The sequence below is a fragment of the Schistocerca cancellata genome, chromosome 7 (genome assembly GCF_023864275.1).
Source record: "Schistocerca cancellata isolate TAMUIC-IGC-003103 chromosome 7, iqSchCanc2.1, whole genome shotgun sequence".
Taxonomy (NCBI): Eukaryota; Metazoa; Arthropoda; class Insecta; order Orthoptera; family Acrididae; genus Schistocerca; species Schistocerca cancellata.
In genome coordinates, this window is record NC_064632.1 from 248,784,896 (window position 1) to 248,800,983 (window position 16,088).

The 16,088-nt window shown below is 41.8% G+C and overlaps 1 pseudogene; it reads left to right on the forward strand.

Moving 5' to 3' along the window:
• The first annotated feature begins 13,307 nt into the window (after positions 1–13,307).
• LOC126093489 (5S ribosomal RNA) lies at positions 13,308–13,425 on the forward strand (annotated as a pseudogene).
• Positions 13,426–16,088: the final 2,663 nt, after the last annotated feature.

Genomic DNA, 16,088 nt, shown 5'->3' on the forward strand with positions numbered 1-16,088 from the left:
GTTTGCAATAACGTACATCCACTCACTCATCGAAGATCCGCACATAGTGACTGGAAAGTTGTACAGGTCACACCAATACCAGAGAAAGGAAGCAGAAGTAATCCACTAAATTACAGGCACTTATCTTTAACGCCGATTTATATTAGGAGTTTGGAACATGTACAGTGCTCGAACAATATGAATTACCTTGAAGAAAACGATTTATTGACAAATATTCTGCACAGACTCAGACAATATCATTCTTGTGAAACACTGGTAGGTCTTTCTACTTACAGAGTAATGAATCCTATCTACAAGGGAAGTCAAACTGATTCCATATTTTTAGAATTCCAGAAGGCTTTTGACAACTTTCCTCTCAAGTGAATTCTGATTAAACATTTTTGGAAGATGACTATCAACAGCCGTCAAGTAACGTATAAAATACATGTTTGGCCATCAGCCTAAATATTGACAGGTTTCAGTCATGGACCATCTTCACGGATAAGGGTTAAATGGTTTAAGCCACCACGTTACATTTGTCATTACGTAAATAATATGGATAGCATGTCATGAATATCAGTGTAAGACTTTTAGAAGCAAACATACTAATTAATACCAAGCGTACACAGAGGAAAGATCAGGATCTGTGCGAAAAAAGTAAGAATAGTCTAATTCCTGTCACCACATTAGACCCATCAAAATCTCAGGAAACCTTATACTAATGCAAAAAGTTATGTCGAAGAACCTGTGGATGCAGTATAGCTCCGTTATTTGCACGAATTGCAGTGGTACCTGCTACAACTTGGAAGATCCAGCACGAGGAAGACACTGAGACTGCTCTCGGGCAAACGCGTGACGAAATCGGGAAAGAAGAGGATTACAATAAAGATGATAATCGTATCGCGGGTATCGTGGAAGACGTATCTATCTGTGGAAGGAATTTCCATCTGTGCCGTTTGCTCGGTACTGACGGCGATAAACTCGGAAAACCCGGCCCGTCAAGGATAGGGAACAAAAGGAAAATTCGCTAAATTTCGTAACAGTGCATTAAGTTTGGATTAGGTCTACTGGAGATACGAAAAGAAATGAGTTTCTTGCCCAAAACCTGCGCGAGAGTAGACTTTGTAGCGCTATAAGTATTAAAATAGTTACCAGATAAATTGTAGGAAATTTTCTCTAGTTCAATTTATTGCATAATTATTTTCGTCATAAAATGAGCCGGAAAAGGCTGTTTTTGGGCACCAGCTTTCCCATATGGCAGCGCGAGGGGCAAAGAAACGAGGTGGAAAAGTGCATCGAAACTTACAAAAATACCAATTTTTAAAACTTCCAGAAAACTTTACAAGTAAAATTACCAAGCGACTGGACAACTAGCACATATAGCAGGCATTAGGGGTGACGTAATTCATCCACTTGCTGGAGCTTCTCTTTACCATATTCCAAAACCAACGTTGGGTCACACATTGAAGGATCGAAATACATTTTCCTGAAGTGAACGACGTTTTATCCTGTCATGTGCAACATATCACTAAAGGTCGTTGTCTGCCCATGTAGCTCAAGTCTGTTCTCTGTTGACTCCGAGAAAAATCTTGAGTCAACAGATTGCCCTGCACCTCTTTTTAATATTCCTATTTAGGATTTGTTAATATTTTTATTTTGGATGAAATCAGTCCTATAAAAAAGAAGGGATCCAACCTAGTAACGTAGGAATACTAAAGACATCAAAATTTAGTGTCGTTCCGTGATGTCCTCCTTATGCACGCGAGCCTATAATAAACTTGAGAGTGCGTGCTTTGCTGTTATCTAATATGTACGGCATTATAAGGCTGCAAAATTCTTAGCTCAATTTCACGAATGATACACGAACCATGTCACTGGACTCTCAATACGAAGAATTTCCTACGCCGTACTGAAACTTTTCGAAGTATGAAACAACAACATAATTCGACGACGCGCGAATCGTGCAATGATAGGTACGTACACGTTCCACTGCAGCGGGTGAGTAAAGTGGTTTCGTTTTTTACGATGTTAGCCGCCAAATTAACGCCATATATATGAAGTTTCATAATGTTTAGAGAGGGGTGTCTGTAAGACAGGGGAATAGCTTCTCCCGGCTAAATTAAAAAGTATGGCAACGCCAGCGCTGTTCCATATAGTCTAATTTAACGCACTTATTTTACCTAATGATACGCATTTCTCAGCGTTTTCTTTCACCAGAATTAAATTTACGTTCTGCAAGTGATACAGTATCTCGCTGACGATATAGCGCTGAGAATATGTCCGTGTACTGAAGTAATTTTATCTATAGTTGGAATGAAATTCATGTATGTCGTTTAATGCCTCGAACCCTTTTCTTCCACTGTCATTGACGAATTAATTCGGTAACAAACAGTAGTAGTAGGCTAGTTATCGTAATTAATTTTAAGATACATAATAATATGTTGGTCAATCAGTTTTACGTGTTGGTATACCGGTTGCTATGGGTTTATTTATCGATTGTCATTGTTTATTTGTGGTTCACTGTTGCTGTTTTGTTTGCATATTGTCATTTGGAGACAGTGAGTGGAGCTGTCAACGCTAAAAAATGGATTGCCAAGTAGAAAAATCGGAACATTTCCGACAGAGTCTTCTGTGCTGAGTTGAGTAGAGAGGTGACAGCAAGGTAGACAGTCAGAAACATTTGCACCGTGTACGGGGATAAAGCCATTGAACAGAGCACGGCAAGAAAATGGTTGTCCTCGTTTTAAGGAGGACCGTTTTGACATTCGTAACTCTCAACGTTCAGGAAGACCTTCGGTGTTTGACGAAGATCATTTAAGCGCATGAATACACATTGATCCACATCACTGTACTAGAGAACAGGCAAAAATGATGAGGTGTGATCACCCACAATCGTGCGACATTTGCATGCAGTGGGAAAGGTTCGAAAATCGGGTGTATGTGTATCGCATGCTCTAAGCCAAAATCACAAAAATCAGTGAGCACCCATTTGTACATCTCTACTTGCTCGTCATCAGTTAGCTCGTGAACAACACCGACCACTCCCATACAGTATCGTTACTGGTGATTAGAAATAGTGTATTTGTGCTAAGACACGGTAAAGAAAGGAATGGCTGAGTGGAAAGAAAGCAGCAACTTCCCGTACAAAGACATGCGCGCATACACAAAAGCTAATGTTATGCACATGATGGAACAGCGACGGTGCGGACTACTACAAATTGTTTTCCCGAGGTGTAACCAACACCGCTGATATTTACTGTCAACAACTGCAGATGCAGCCTAGGAACAACCAGCAGGAAGACTGCGTGAAGTGATGCTAATCCACGATAACGCTCGCCGCATCGTGCTATACTGATAAAAAAACACTGTACAAGAGTTTAGTTCGGAAGTCATTCTGCGCCCACCCTATTCACCTGATCTTGCACCCTCAGATTTTCACATATTCCGCTCTCTATTGAACAGCCTTCAGCCTTCAAGAACCTCCTTTCCGGATCAAAGTGCGCTCCGAAAATGGCTCGACGAGTTCTTAGCCTCAAAACCGAGTGATTTCTACAGTTGCGGAATGGAAAAGATACGCAGGCGTTGGCAGACTGTTTCAAATAGAGAAGGGGAATATATTGTTGATGACTAATGTCTCCGTGAAGCGTTCATTAAACTGATGAAAAAATACAAAGACTTTATGTACCAACTTAATAATAATACAGATTAATTAATATGCCTGACCTATGTCGGTCAATAGCATAGATGAATTTAACAGCTATGCAGCAAAGTAAAGTAGAACTTAGCTGATCTAAATATTTACCTTTTTAATGATAACGATACGTTGCACGTATATCGCATTACTTGCAATGTTATCTATAGAAAATATTTACCGTCTAACGTACATTGTAGACTATATTTTAGTCCTGTATACTGATAATAGGACAGCCCTTGGTCTCGCCGGAGATCTGCCCACCGTCCTCGCAGATACCAATACCATTGTTAACAGAGTGGTGAAATTTTGTGAACTACCAGGCCTCATCCCTAAACTGGTGGGGAAGGGCGGCAGACTTAAGTACGTTATAAACTGCTCTGCATATGGGGACGGCCTTCGTCCTCATTCATGAGATTTCCTGCTAATTTTTAGTCAGGGAGCTGATGACCGTGATGTCGATCGCCCCCTCAACCCAACTCATCATCATCATCATCATCATCATCATATATTTTAGTATACTTGACCTATGTCGCTCAATAGCACGTAAGCGTGATGATGGAGACGTTTACCCTCCGCCACATTTTAATTAATATGCTTGACCTATGGCGGTCAATAGTAGTTAAGTATGATGACAGGGGCGTTGTGCGCTCAGTAACACCCTAATTAAATTATACATAATGATTAAGGTTTTAAATAAGTGAGAAAAGTAAGGTGCTCGCTATTAGTCATATTCAGTGAGGATGACCATATGTATTTGAAGTCGTAAAGGTTATCCTTAAACTTTATATACTCAACCAAGTAAATTTCCTACCATTTAATACAATTTGCGTATAGTTAATACACATAGGGACTTCATCTACATAATGCTTAGTTTGCTTAGAATTACAGTTATCAGCTCCCAACACATGGTATAAAGACAGCCAATGATATACAGCCTTGACTCTCCGTATGCGCACGCGCACGAATTTTTATGCGCTCAGTGCAATTCCGCGTTTAACGGTCAGTGCCAACGTAGTTGCCGCTGCCAACCGACCACGTGATGAAGTGATGCCGGGGCTGGACTTTAGTTAAGAAGTTTTAATTCGACATGGTACCACGGTACTATAGGTTTTAATTTTTAATGTCGACTGTACCTTACTCTGGCATGTTTTAGTAATTTTACGCTTCTGAAGAAGGCTAGATTAATCTAGCCGAAATTGGTAATACACATCATCAGGCAAGCGTACCGAAATTACGAGGGACGTTCAGTACGTAATATTAACACTTTTTTCTTCGCTATTTTCGGTCGAAACAATGCAGAATTTGTTGTGGGACATCGTGAAATACTCCCGCCGCAGCCCCTATAGTTCCAGGAACTTCCAATAGGCGCCAGTCTTACACGTAGTCTTTAAAGTGGCGTCTGAAATGGAGGTGCTTTCCAAGCAGAGTCCTGTCGTAGAGTTTCTTTTGGCGGACAATCAAACCGTCGTAGAATATACATAGGCGCTTGCAGAATGTCTACGGAGACCTGGCAGTGAACAAAAGCACGGTGAGTCTTTGAGCGAGGCGTCTGTCGTCAAGGCACGAAGGCCGCGCAAAACTGTCCGACCTCCGGCGCGCCGGCCGGCCACACGCAGCTACAACTTCTGCAGCGTTACAGCGTGCGGACTCTCTTATCAGAGGTGATCGACGGATCGCAGTCAAACACCTCGCTGCTCAACTGGACGCCCCTGTCGGTAGTGCTGACACGCTCGTCTAGCAGTTGGGGTACTAAAAGGGGTGTGCCCGCCTAGCAAAGGCCAAAAAGAGGTAAGAAGGACCGTCTGTGCGGCATTGCTTTCACGTTACGAGGCTGATCGTGACAACCTTCGTCGAACATCATCGCACTTCGAACTGCACAGAAAATGGCAATCCACTGAGTGGCGCCACCACGCCACTTCTCCTCCGAAGAAAAAGTCCAAAGCCGCACCCTCTGCAGGTAAAGTCATGGCGACAGCCGTTTGGAATTCTAAAAGGGCTGTTCGGTTTGACGTCATCCCTCATGATGCAACGATCAACTCTGACCTGTATTGTTCTACCCCCAGCAAATTGAAGAAACGATTTCAGCCTATTATTGTTGAAAAACAGTTTTGTAGCCTAAAGCGGGGGAGATAATATGGTGTGTTTTGAATAAAACCAATCTGCTTTTAAAAACAAATGTGTTGCATTACTTATTGAATTCCCCTCGTACTTTTGTTTGGATTCTACTTTGCATTTTAAGGGCAACTGAAGCCTATAGACTGCCGGTTATTATGCTTGAGTAATTGCGCTAACTGCCATATAACCATGGACTTTGATACTTTCCTTAGATGAAGGGAAGAAGCAAGTAATTTATATAAATTTTGTCTCGCTCTTGTGCACTATAAGTCAATGTCAATCGGTCAGGTTTATTTTGAAACTTCATCAGCACTCTGACATTTTACGAGTCCAGTCCCTGTGATATTGTTCGACTAAATGGACACGTAGTGCACGTTACATAAAAACTCGTTACACATGAAATCTGATTACATGTTATTTTGAATGTAGGAGGACCTGATTCCTTTATCTTTCAGGGGAACAAGTACCGAATGCAGGAATTCATGGCAAGGGCAATTATTTCGAAAACAACTCTTATTAAAACTGATGATTTATTATAAAGATCAACAATGCACATGAAACACATGAACTGTTATCAAACTAACGGTAACATTATGTAGTCCCTTACCTGCACGATAACAATGCTTAAATAAAATTACAGGGAGAACCAGTGAGTATGACTTCAGAAGCAAATGCATGGAGATTGGAAGACCACTCAAAGAGGGTAATAATCCTGCACTGACGTTAGAGTAAGAACGACTAACTTCACCACCAATGATCCACACAGGGGAAAGAGACTAAGCTACAGACTGACTGAAGTCGATGTCACAACCTTCCCACTAAAATTAATAAGCTCTGTAAGTACCATTATGTCTGCAAAATTACGCAACTTGAGGCTCATTCTGCATAGAATCACTTAGTCTAGTGAGCAGGAAAGCCGCTACTCACAATGTCTTTTCTTCGTTCACGCGTAGTGGTTGGGCCACACAAAGGTTCTTACGCCAGAAACAGAGAAGCAACTTAAAATCGCGTGATCAAATTCACGCAAATACACATACAGACTACAAGTTGATCACTGGAGGTGACAAACTTTGATTAAGCAGTTGAAAACTTTACCTTCTTTCTACACTAGGCTCACCACACTAAAACATCAGTCTGCTTATGTTCCAAGAAATTAATTTCTATCTGTATCAATATGCCCACAAATTGAAGAAAACACTACCCTTAAACAAATGCGGAAGGATTCTCAATTGAAGAAACATTATACTGCTTGTGGCGCTTGGTCGGCGTGAGGTGTTGATAATGACGTCTTTTTTACATTAAAGGCATTCTTCATTAACATCAACTCACCACGTCGAGTCTCAAAAGTAGGTAACTAACGCTCAAGACTGTTACAACGCGTATTTAAAGCAAACCTTATTTGCATCTTCACAGTGATGCTACTAGCGCCACTCTTATGCGAAAATTGAACGGACGTCATCTTTCACTTGTAAAAGCACGCCTACCGACTTTCGTTTATGTTGTACAACTTCTTCTCGGAGTTGCGATTTTTTTCCGTCAGTGTATTATCTGACATGCGGAATAACACAATTACATTATTTAATTAACCTCCAAACTCAGAAAAAGACCAATTCTATGTAGTAAAAGAAATAATAACAAAGAAATGATGAGACAGAGGAAAAATAAATTGAACTGTTCATGCAGAAGATAAGTTCACATAAAATTCACTGCATTGCACATGAAGGTATTTACAAGTACCTACCAAGATCCTAATTTTCTCTGCCGATAGAAGAAGTAGCGCTTTATACAATACGGGAAACATCATAACAGATGTAGGGATGATAACTTGAGGCTGATTTTTATCTCCTGTTTTTAGCAGAGAAAGACGTACCCAAATTGAATGACATTATGACTAAGGCGCAGATACACTGCATTTCTGATCATGTGCACTGATATTCAACCACTAAGTAGTAATTTTCAAGTTTGGTCAGATTGATAGCGACAAATTCATTCTGGCTCATTTCGTTTCCAGTGAAAAGTTTAGTTTACGAGCTTCAGATATTACATATTTCCATTCATAGGAAATCATGATATCCATTACTTTTCTTTTTCCTGATTAATGAAATGCAATATTCGGTTCCAAGGCTGAAAGTTATGCCCGGAAACAATAAACTTATGCTCTGTTGTTGTAAAATATACTCTCAAAACAAGGTAGTTGTACAAACGTATCATTGTCCAGTTACTGTTTTGTTCAAACCAATGGCCAAACCAAGGAAATTATTCTAGTCTACGATTTTTACGTTATACTCATAGACAATATTCTAGTACGTGTCACTTTCGATGTGGTTCTTTCGGGCATGTCTTTACCAGCTGTAAAAAATACCATTTTGCACTGTCCCTCCCACTTTTCATATTGTTCTGCTCCTAATTCGACTGGTCTATTTTTCTTTCTTTGCTTTTATTTAACGATACAATATCCTTTGGAGCGAAACTTAACATTAACCACGTCCGCCATCTACATTGATAGACTATACAACGTTCTTTCTTGGGGGTCAATTTTACAATAACAAAGAGCTCAATTTGTAAATAGAAAAAAAGATACGCGCTGTTATTGTAGCATGTCTCATGTGATGTAGCGCTTTATTCCAGTGAAGACTAAACTTTGCCAAAAATGTGATATACAACCTGCTTTCACGGATGTCTTCAAATACTGTTGCACCATGCATAATCTCTTTCCATGGGACTACAGCACACAGAGAAATCATCTGTGTAACGTATAACCGAGGCTACGAAGCAAATTCATGAGGAAAAAAATGAGTGTGGGGTTCGACAGCCCCCTTTTAACCAGTCAGTCTGACTGGTAAGGTATATGACCTGCCACACGTTGATACTGAAGCAATTGTGATGCCTTGCCTTCATGATTGCTCGAGGATTTTCATCTGCCCACGCATACTAACAAAATATCGTCATGACTATCTGTTTGTCTTTGAACACTCTAATTTCCAAAACCACTAGACGAATTTCCATGCAGATTTCATAGGTAACTTGAGCATAGTTTGGGACACCGCACAGGCTTTAGTTCATCAGAATCGCATCAAGGAAAATAAAAAGATACCGTGATTCACAGTTTTACTAAATTTTCTTGTCTGTCTTTCTGAACACACTAACCTTCAAAACTACTAGCCGGATTTATGTGGGGATTTCACTGATAACTTCAGCGTAGGTACGGGCACCGACAGGCTATATTTCATCAAGATTGGGTCACGGGAAAAAATATATTCATACGTGTTATAAAAATGTGTGTATGTACTGTATGTTTGTATGTTCCACATCTCCTCCTGAACCATTGGTGCGGTTTCAACCAAACTTGGTACAAATATTATTTACTGTCTGGAAACAATCGCTGTGGGTGTCAGAAGCGCCTACCTATCAAAGGGTTGGGGCTATGGTGGTAATAAGTATAGGTCACGACGCGCGAATATCCAGATTTTATTCATTCAGTATTTGTGAACGAGAGCACGTAGTAACCTGCTGCACACAATTTAAAATCTTTGCGAAACTTTTTCTCGCTGACATCACCCACATACCAATGAAAGGAAAAAAGTTTGTCGCTTACTATATCTTCTCTGTTCATTTTCGCATTAGTCAATTTACTATTTCTTTACAACCAACTATATTCACGATACATTTTGCAGTATCAATATACACCACTGAATGTACCTACGAAATTATATCTACATACGACCCATAGAACAGGATACATGACGTCATAAACACTGAGATGCATGGAGAAGTTCCGCATTATGTGTGACGTTTAAATTTATTATTACTAACTCGCTGAACCAGTTTCGATGAACTATGGTAAGAAGATAGCTTGAACCATGAGGAAGAATATATGCTACTTTAGAAAGTCTGACGTACAAGATACTTATTGATTTTAAGACTATTACGCGAATTAGGGGAAAATGTTTACTCTTTGAAAAAGCTATCTACTGTTTGACTTTCGAACTTTATCATGTATGTGAAAATACTTTTATTGGTTGATGTGTGCTACGTGAAACGATTCAAAGTAATGAATACAATGCTTACACAATCTTCAAAGCGTTTATTCCATACTGTACTTCCACACTATTTGTTGCATAATACACACGTTGTCTGGCTTGCGGACATACAGTTAGAGGGACTTCTCATCTACTTTTGATCAATACTTTCTCCTGTAGAAATTGTGAAACTTTTTTAAAGAGCCTGTATTAAAAACGTTTATTTTTATAAACACAGCTACATGAAGGTGTTTCTAAACGAGTATACAGGTTTGTAAGGCTTTATAGCATTTACTACACTCAACTTACAGGTATAAATAATACATCAAATGACAGTACAAATCAAACAGTTTTATTAATCATATCCACTATTGTTTGTGTACCTGTGCGCAATGGTAACGGTATGGAGCGGCCAAGAGTGACCGAAAAACGTGTTGAACAAGTGAAAGTCTTCCACGCGTAGCCCCAAGAAATCAGTTCTAAAGGCTAGTCGTAAATTAGCAATTCCAGTGACGTCTGTGCTGAGACATTTAAGGAGACGGTTACCTCCTTATTGATGCAGTTGTTACAAGCTATAAAGCCTACAGACTCCGGTTTACGTGCTGGCTTTGCAAACGAAACTGCCGGCCGCGGTGGTCTAGCGGTTCTAGGCGCGCAGTCCGGAACCGCGCGACTGCTACGGTCGCAGGTTCGAATCCTGCCTCGGGCATGGATGTGTGTGATGTCCTTAGGTTAGTTAGGTTTAAGTAGTTCTAAGTTCTAGGGGACTGATGACCACCGATGTTAAGTCCCATAGTGCTCAGAGCCATTTGAACCATTTGCAAACGAAACGTTGCTGTATGACGAAGATTTTCTGGATCATGTCGTCTTGAATGATGAATCGACGCTTCACCTAAGTGAAATAAAATGCGCATCTGGCGGTAAGCAAATCGCAGCGAGATGGTACAGTTGCATCATATCCCGGCGGAAAGTTTATGGGCCTTTCTTTCCCGGTAGAACAACTGTAACTGTCGTTTTGCATCTTGATGCGCTAGAACTGTGGCTCTTTCTTCAATACGAAGAAGCCGAACAACAGAACATAATTTGGCAGCAAGATGGGGTGACGCCTCACTGCCGTAAATCAGTATGCGATTGCTTAAAAGACATTGTATCCGACCGCTGGATTGGCCTCAAAGGGCCGGATGATAGAGCTTGTTTTGCATGAACTCTGCTTTCACACACGATCTGAGGCCATGCAGTTTTTACATTTGTGGGGTTCATAAAAGGTCATGTGTATGTGCCTCTGCTACTAACTGATCTACCCGACTTTAGAAAGGGCATTGTTGCAACAATTACCCCAGACACACTGGTCAAGGTTTGGGAAGAACTCGCTTATCGAGCTCACATTGAACACTTGTAAGAGGAATTGTTCGAGTTCTTTTCGTATTTGATGTACTATTTACAATTGGAAGTTGAACGTAATAAACGCTGCAAAGCCTTAAACCCCACATGTTCACGTTGAAACACGCTGTATGTTATTTACGTTTGTTCAACCGAATGGCGATGTCTGTGGCAAGTTGATATTTAAGTTGATAATATAAGATATATCTTCCAACGATGAAGGAAAGGAATATTAGCAGCTACTTAAGTGTGAGATAGCATGGGACGCATCTTGACTACATCTCTGCATCCACATGTATATTGTGATTTGAGGAATTAGCATAGGGTAACTATAAACGTATCAATGCCGTTTTTACTTAACTTTGCGTGTTTACTTGCGTTGTTTCGCTACTTTACTATTTCTAAGGAAGCCTGGAAGCTTTGCAGATTCTGAATACGGATTGTGAATAACTTGCGTTAGTGTTTCCCTACCTTAATGCTTTGGCGTAATGTGAATTGCATTCAGCTACAGAGCAGCGAAATCAATTTGCCAATGGCATCCACGGCAATTAGAGGCCCAATAAGTAAATATAACAACTTTTGACGTAATTTCGCCTGCGAAAATGTTCCAAAACGATTTGTTTACTTAAAGATGAGAACGAAGTGTTTAAACAATATATTGTTTCAAATGTTAATTCTTATCAGACTCTAAAAGTCCACGGGACTTTATTTCTAGTTTACTTATACTGTTCATGTTTTTCTGTGATAAAAGCTGTCCAAGTACGTTACGTCTGCCTAATGACGTATGAAGATGGCGAGTGGTGCTGCAATCTCTGAATCTGTGTGTAGTATGGCAACTTCCCTTTCCTGAATACGAGGTCTGTTCAGTAAAATTCCGCTTTTCGAAATTGTCTTTTCGAAATTCTGTCTTTTCGAAATTCTGTCTTTTCGAAATTCTGCTTAGCTGAGCGGCGACGTGTTTGCCCAAAATGCAGCGGGCCTGGGTTGGAGATTTTCTCCGCACGTGGCCTGGGTGTTGGGATGTCCTGATCACCATTTCATCATCACCGACACACAAGTCGCCCAATGTGGGGTCACCTAAAATGAAGACTTCCAAGCTGGCGGCCGAACTTCGTCGAGTGGGGCCTCCCGGTCATCAATGCCACACGATCATTTCATTTTTTTTTTCGAAATAATCTCCTTCACAACTGATAACCACTCCCAAGGCCGTTCCCACTTCCTGAAGCACTCATGGTACGCCTCTTGCTGCATTGCGCAAATATTCTTCTATCTCGTTTATCGTTACAACACTTCGGTCTTTGAACGGGGGTTTCAACTTTGGAAATAAGAAAAAAACCGTAGGGCTAGGTCTGGAGAGTACGGAGGGTAAGGGAACACGTTGATTTTGTGAAACAGTCACACACCAGCAGGGATGAACGTGCGGACGCGTTATCGAGATGCAATAGCCATGAATTGTCTCGTTACATTTCAGGCCGCTCTCACGTTTTCTCGCAGGCATCGCAACACGTCCCGATAACACGAGTTTTTTTTTTTTCTTGGAGAACCTTTCCTGACCCAATGTGGAGATTGGCCGTTGGTCTCAATATCATAAGCGTAGACCCACATCTCATCACCAATTATCATTCTCATTTACGTGATCCAAAAGCTCTTCACAAATTGAGCTCAGGTCTTGACTCATGGGCGGTGCGACGAACTTGGCGGCAACACGACGCATTTCAAGACGCTGTGTCAGGATTTCATGACATGCCCAACTGAAATGTTACATTTTTCTGCAACCTCTTGGACAGTCTTCGATCGGTACGCACAATTTCTTTGACATTGCTGACGTGAGCACCGTCGAAGGGCGTCCTGAACGAGGGTCATCTACAACATCCGTCCGGCCATTTTTAAACTGTGTGAACCATTCTTAAGGTTGTTAAATTATGTACTGGGATAGATTTTCTCTAGAGGCTCTAGTTATTCAAGAAAAACTTGGAAAACTGTCTTTCAAACGCACCCCCGCTCCCACCGTCTGCTGCCACCGGTCAGCGTTTCTAGTATTTTGCTCATGCCACTCCCTTGTACCACCGAAAAAATATTTCCCCGCATTCGACATTTTCTGGTTTTCATTGACTGGTCTTACCAACGGCCTTGCCGCAGTGATAACACCGGTTCCCGTCAGATCACCGAAGTTAAGCGCTGTCGGGCTTGGCTAGCACGTGGATGGGTGACCATCCGGTCTGTTGAGCGCTGTTGGCAAGTGGGGTGCACTCAGCAAACTGAGGAGCTACTTGATTGAAAAGTAGCGGCTCCGGTCTCGGAAACTGACATACGGCAGGGAGAGCAGTGTGCTGACCACAGGGCCACCATATCCGCATCATGTGATTACATTTTCACGCAATTTGGGTGCATAGATTCTGAGAAATCAGTACCCAGAACAACCACCTATTGCCGTAATAACGGCCTTGATACGCCTGGGCAATGAGTCAAAGTGAGCTTGGATGGCGTGTACAGGTACAGCTGCCCATGCTGCTTCCACACGGTACCACAGTTCATCAAGAGTAGTGACTGGCGTATTGTGACGAGCCAGTTGCTCGGCCACCATTGACCAGACGTTTTCAATTAGTCAGAGATCTGAAGAATGTGCTGGTCAGGGCAGCAGTCGAACATTTTCTGTATCCTGAAAGACCCGTACAGGACCTGCAACATGCGGTCGCGCATTACCCTGGTGAAATGTAGGGTTTCGCAGGGATCGAACGTATGGTAGAGCCACGGGTCGTAACACATCTGAAATGTAACGTCCACTGTTCAAAGTGCCGTCAATGCGAACAAGAGGTGAACGAGACGTGTAACCAATGGCACCCCATACCGTGACTCCGGGTGATATCCCAGTATGGCGATGACGAATACACGCTCCCAATGTGCATTCACCGTGATGTCGCGAAACACGGATGCGACCATCATGATGCTGTGAACAGAACCTGGATTCATCCGAAAAAATGACGCTTTGCCATTCGTGCACCCAGGTTCGTGATTGAGCCAGGCGCTCTTGCCTGTGATGCAGCGTCAAAGGTAACCGCAGCCATGGTCTCCGCGCTGATAGTCCATGCTGCTGCAAACGTCGTTGAACTGTTCGTACAGATGGTTGTTGTCTTGCAAACGTCCCCATCTGTTGACTCAGGGATCGAGACGTGTCTGCACGATCCGTTGCAGCCATGCGGATAAGATGCCTGTCATCTCGACTCCTAGTGATACGAGGCCGTTGCGATCCAGCACGGCGTTCCATATTACTCTCCTGAACCCACCGATTCCATATTCTGCTAACAGTCATTGGATCTGGACCAACGCGAGCAGCAATGTCGCGATATGATAAACCGCAATCGCGATAGGCTACAATCCGACCTTTATCAAAGTCGGAAACGTGATGCTACGCTTTTCTCCTCCTTACACGAGGCATCAGAACAACGTTTCACCGGGCAACGCCGGTCAACTGCTGTTTCCAACAGCAGTTGGAAACTTTCCTCATGTCAGCACGTTGTAGGTGTTGCCATCGTCGCCAACCTTGTGTGAATGCTCTGAAAAGCTAATCATTTGCATATCACAGCATTATCTTCCTGTCGGTTAAATTTCGCGTGTGTAGCACGTCATCTTCGTGGTGTAGCAATTTTAATGGCCAGTAGTGTATATGTAGTCTGTACGAACGAATGTATGTGCAATGCCTCCACCTAAGTCCCTGGATCGATTTCAAGCAAAGTTTGTACACGTATTACTTGCTATCTGCAAAAAACATACCATGAGGATAAATATCACCAACCATCCATTGAGTGGTCGGGGGGAGGGGGGGGGGGGGGCTGACAACGGGGGATGTAAGAGGTGGAGGGAGGAAGAAGTGGACAGAAAGAGGGGTGATGAAGACATGGACAGAGAAGGGGAAAAATTTCTAGCATCGACTGTGGAACCTCTCGAAAAACCTTGCGACTCTGCCGAGAAAAGGGCATTCAGTTCAGAATTAGACCTAACAACTATAGCATATGAATGTTTTTTATTTGTTTAGATTGGTCGCCCGAAAATTACATTGCTGGTGTACATGAATTTTTTCATGGTTGTTTTCACTAGCAATGTAATTTTCAAATGAGAAATCGAAATAGACGGTATAAAATTGATGTTTTATATTTAAACAGCCATGAACTTTGTACTACATTTAACAGAAATGAATCTGACCGTCATAAAATGACACATAGGTGTCGAAACTTATTTGGGTAAATGAAAAAGAAATGCAGTGTGTTTTGTACAAGGCAGAGTTTAGAAAAACCAAATTTAATTCGTAAACATGGAAAAAACGTCAACAGAAGCTTCCAATCCAAGCAAGATGACTGATTCTCTCGAAGGCGTGCCAAGCATTTCTCACGAAGCTCTACTTCAAGAATACAACTTTACAGTTGCCCCCAAAACTACTCTCGACATTAGAGTTAACGAATTATGTCTGAGTTATAACATAATTCCTGGTCTTGTAAAAGTCAATGTAAACACCAAGTCACCGGGAGCACAAGTAGCCAAAGAAAAGCAGAAATTATTCGGTTAAAACAAAAAATTCGTTTCCTGTATGCCAAGAAAACAGCAGCTCGAAGTTAAATTATGTAAAACACACCCTTAATTGTAAAATGTAAACTTTCACAGCCGGAATTGTCAGAATTAATAAAATATTTCGGTCTATTATGCCGTGGTCGAAGGGATTTCACTTTAAAACTCGACGTTTCGTCCCCATCTGAGGAGGACATTTTCAAGGGGGACCGTAGCTTTGTCGAATGTCCGATTCACACCCTGGATCTCTACTGACTACAGCTAAATTCCGCTTCCGCGAGCTTCTGCGCAGTGGCGTAACGTCACATGCTTTGAATACTCGAGCGCAATTGGCCATTGAC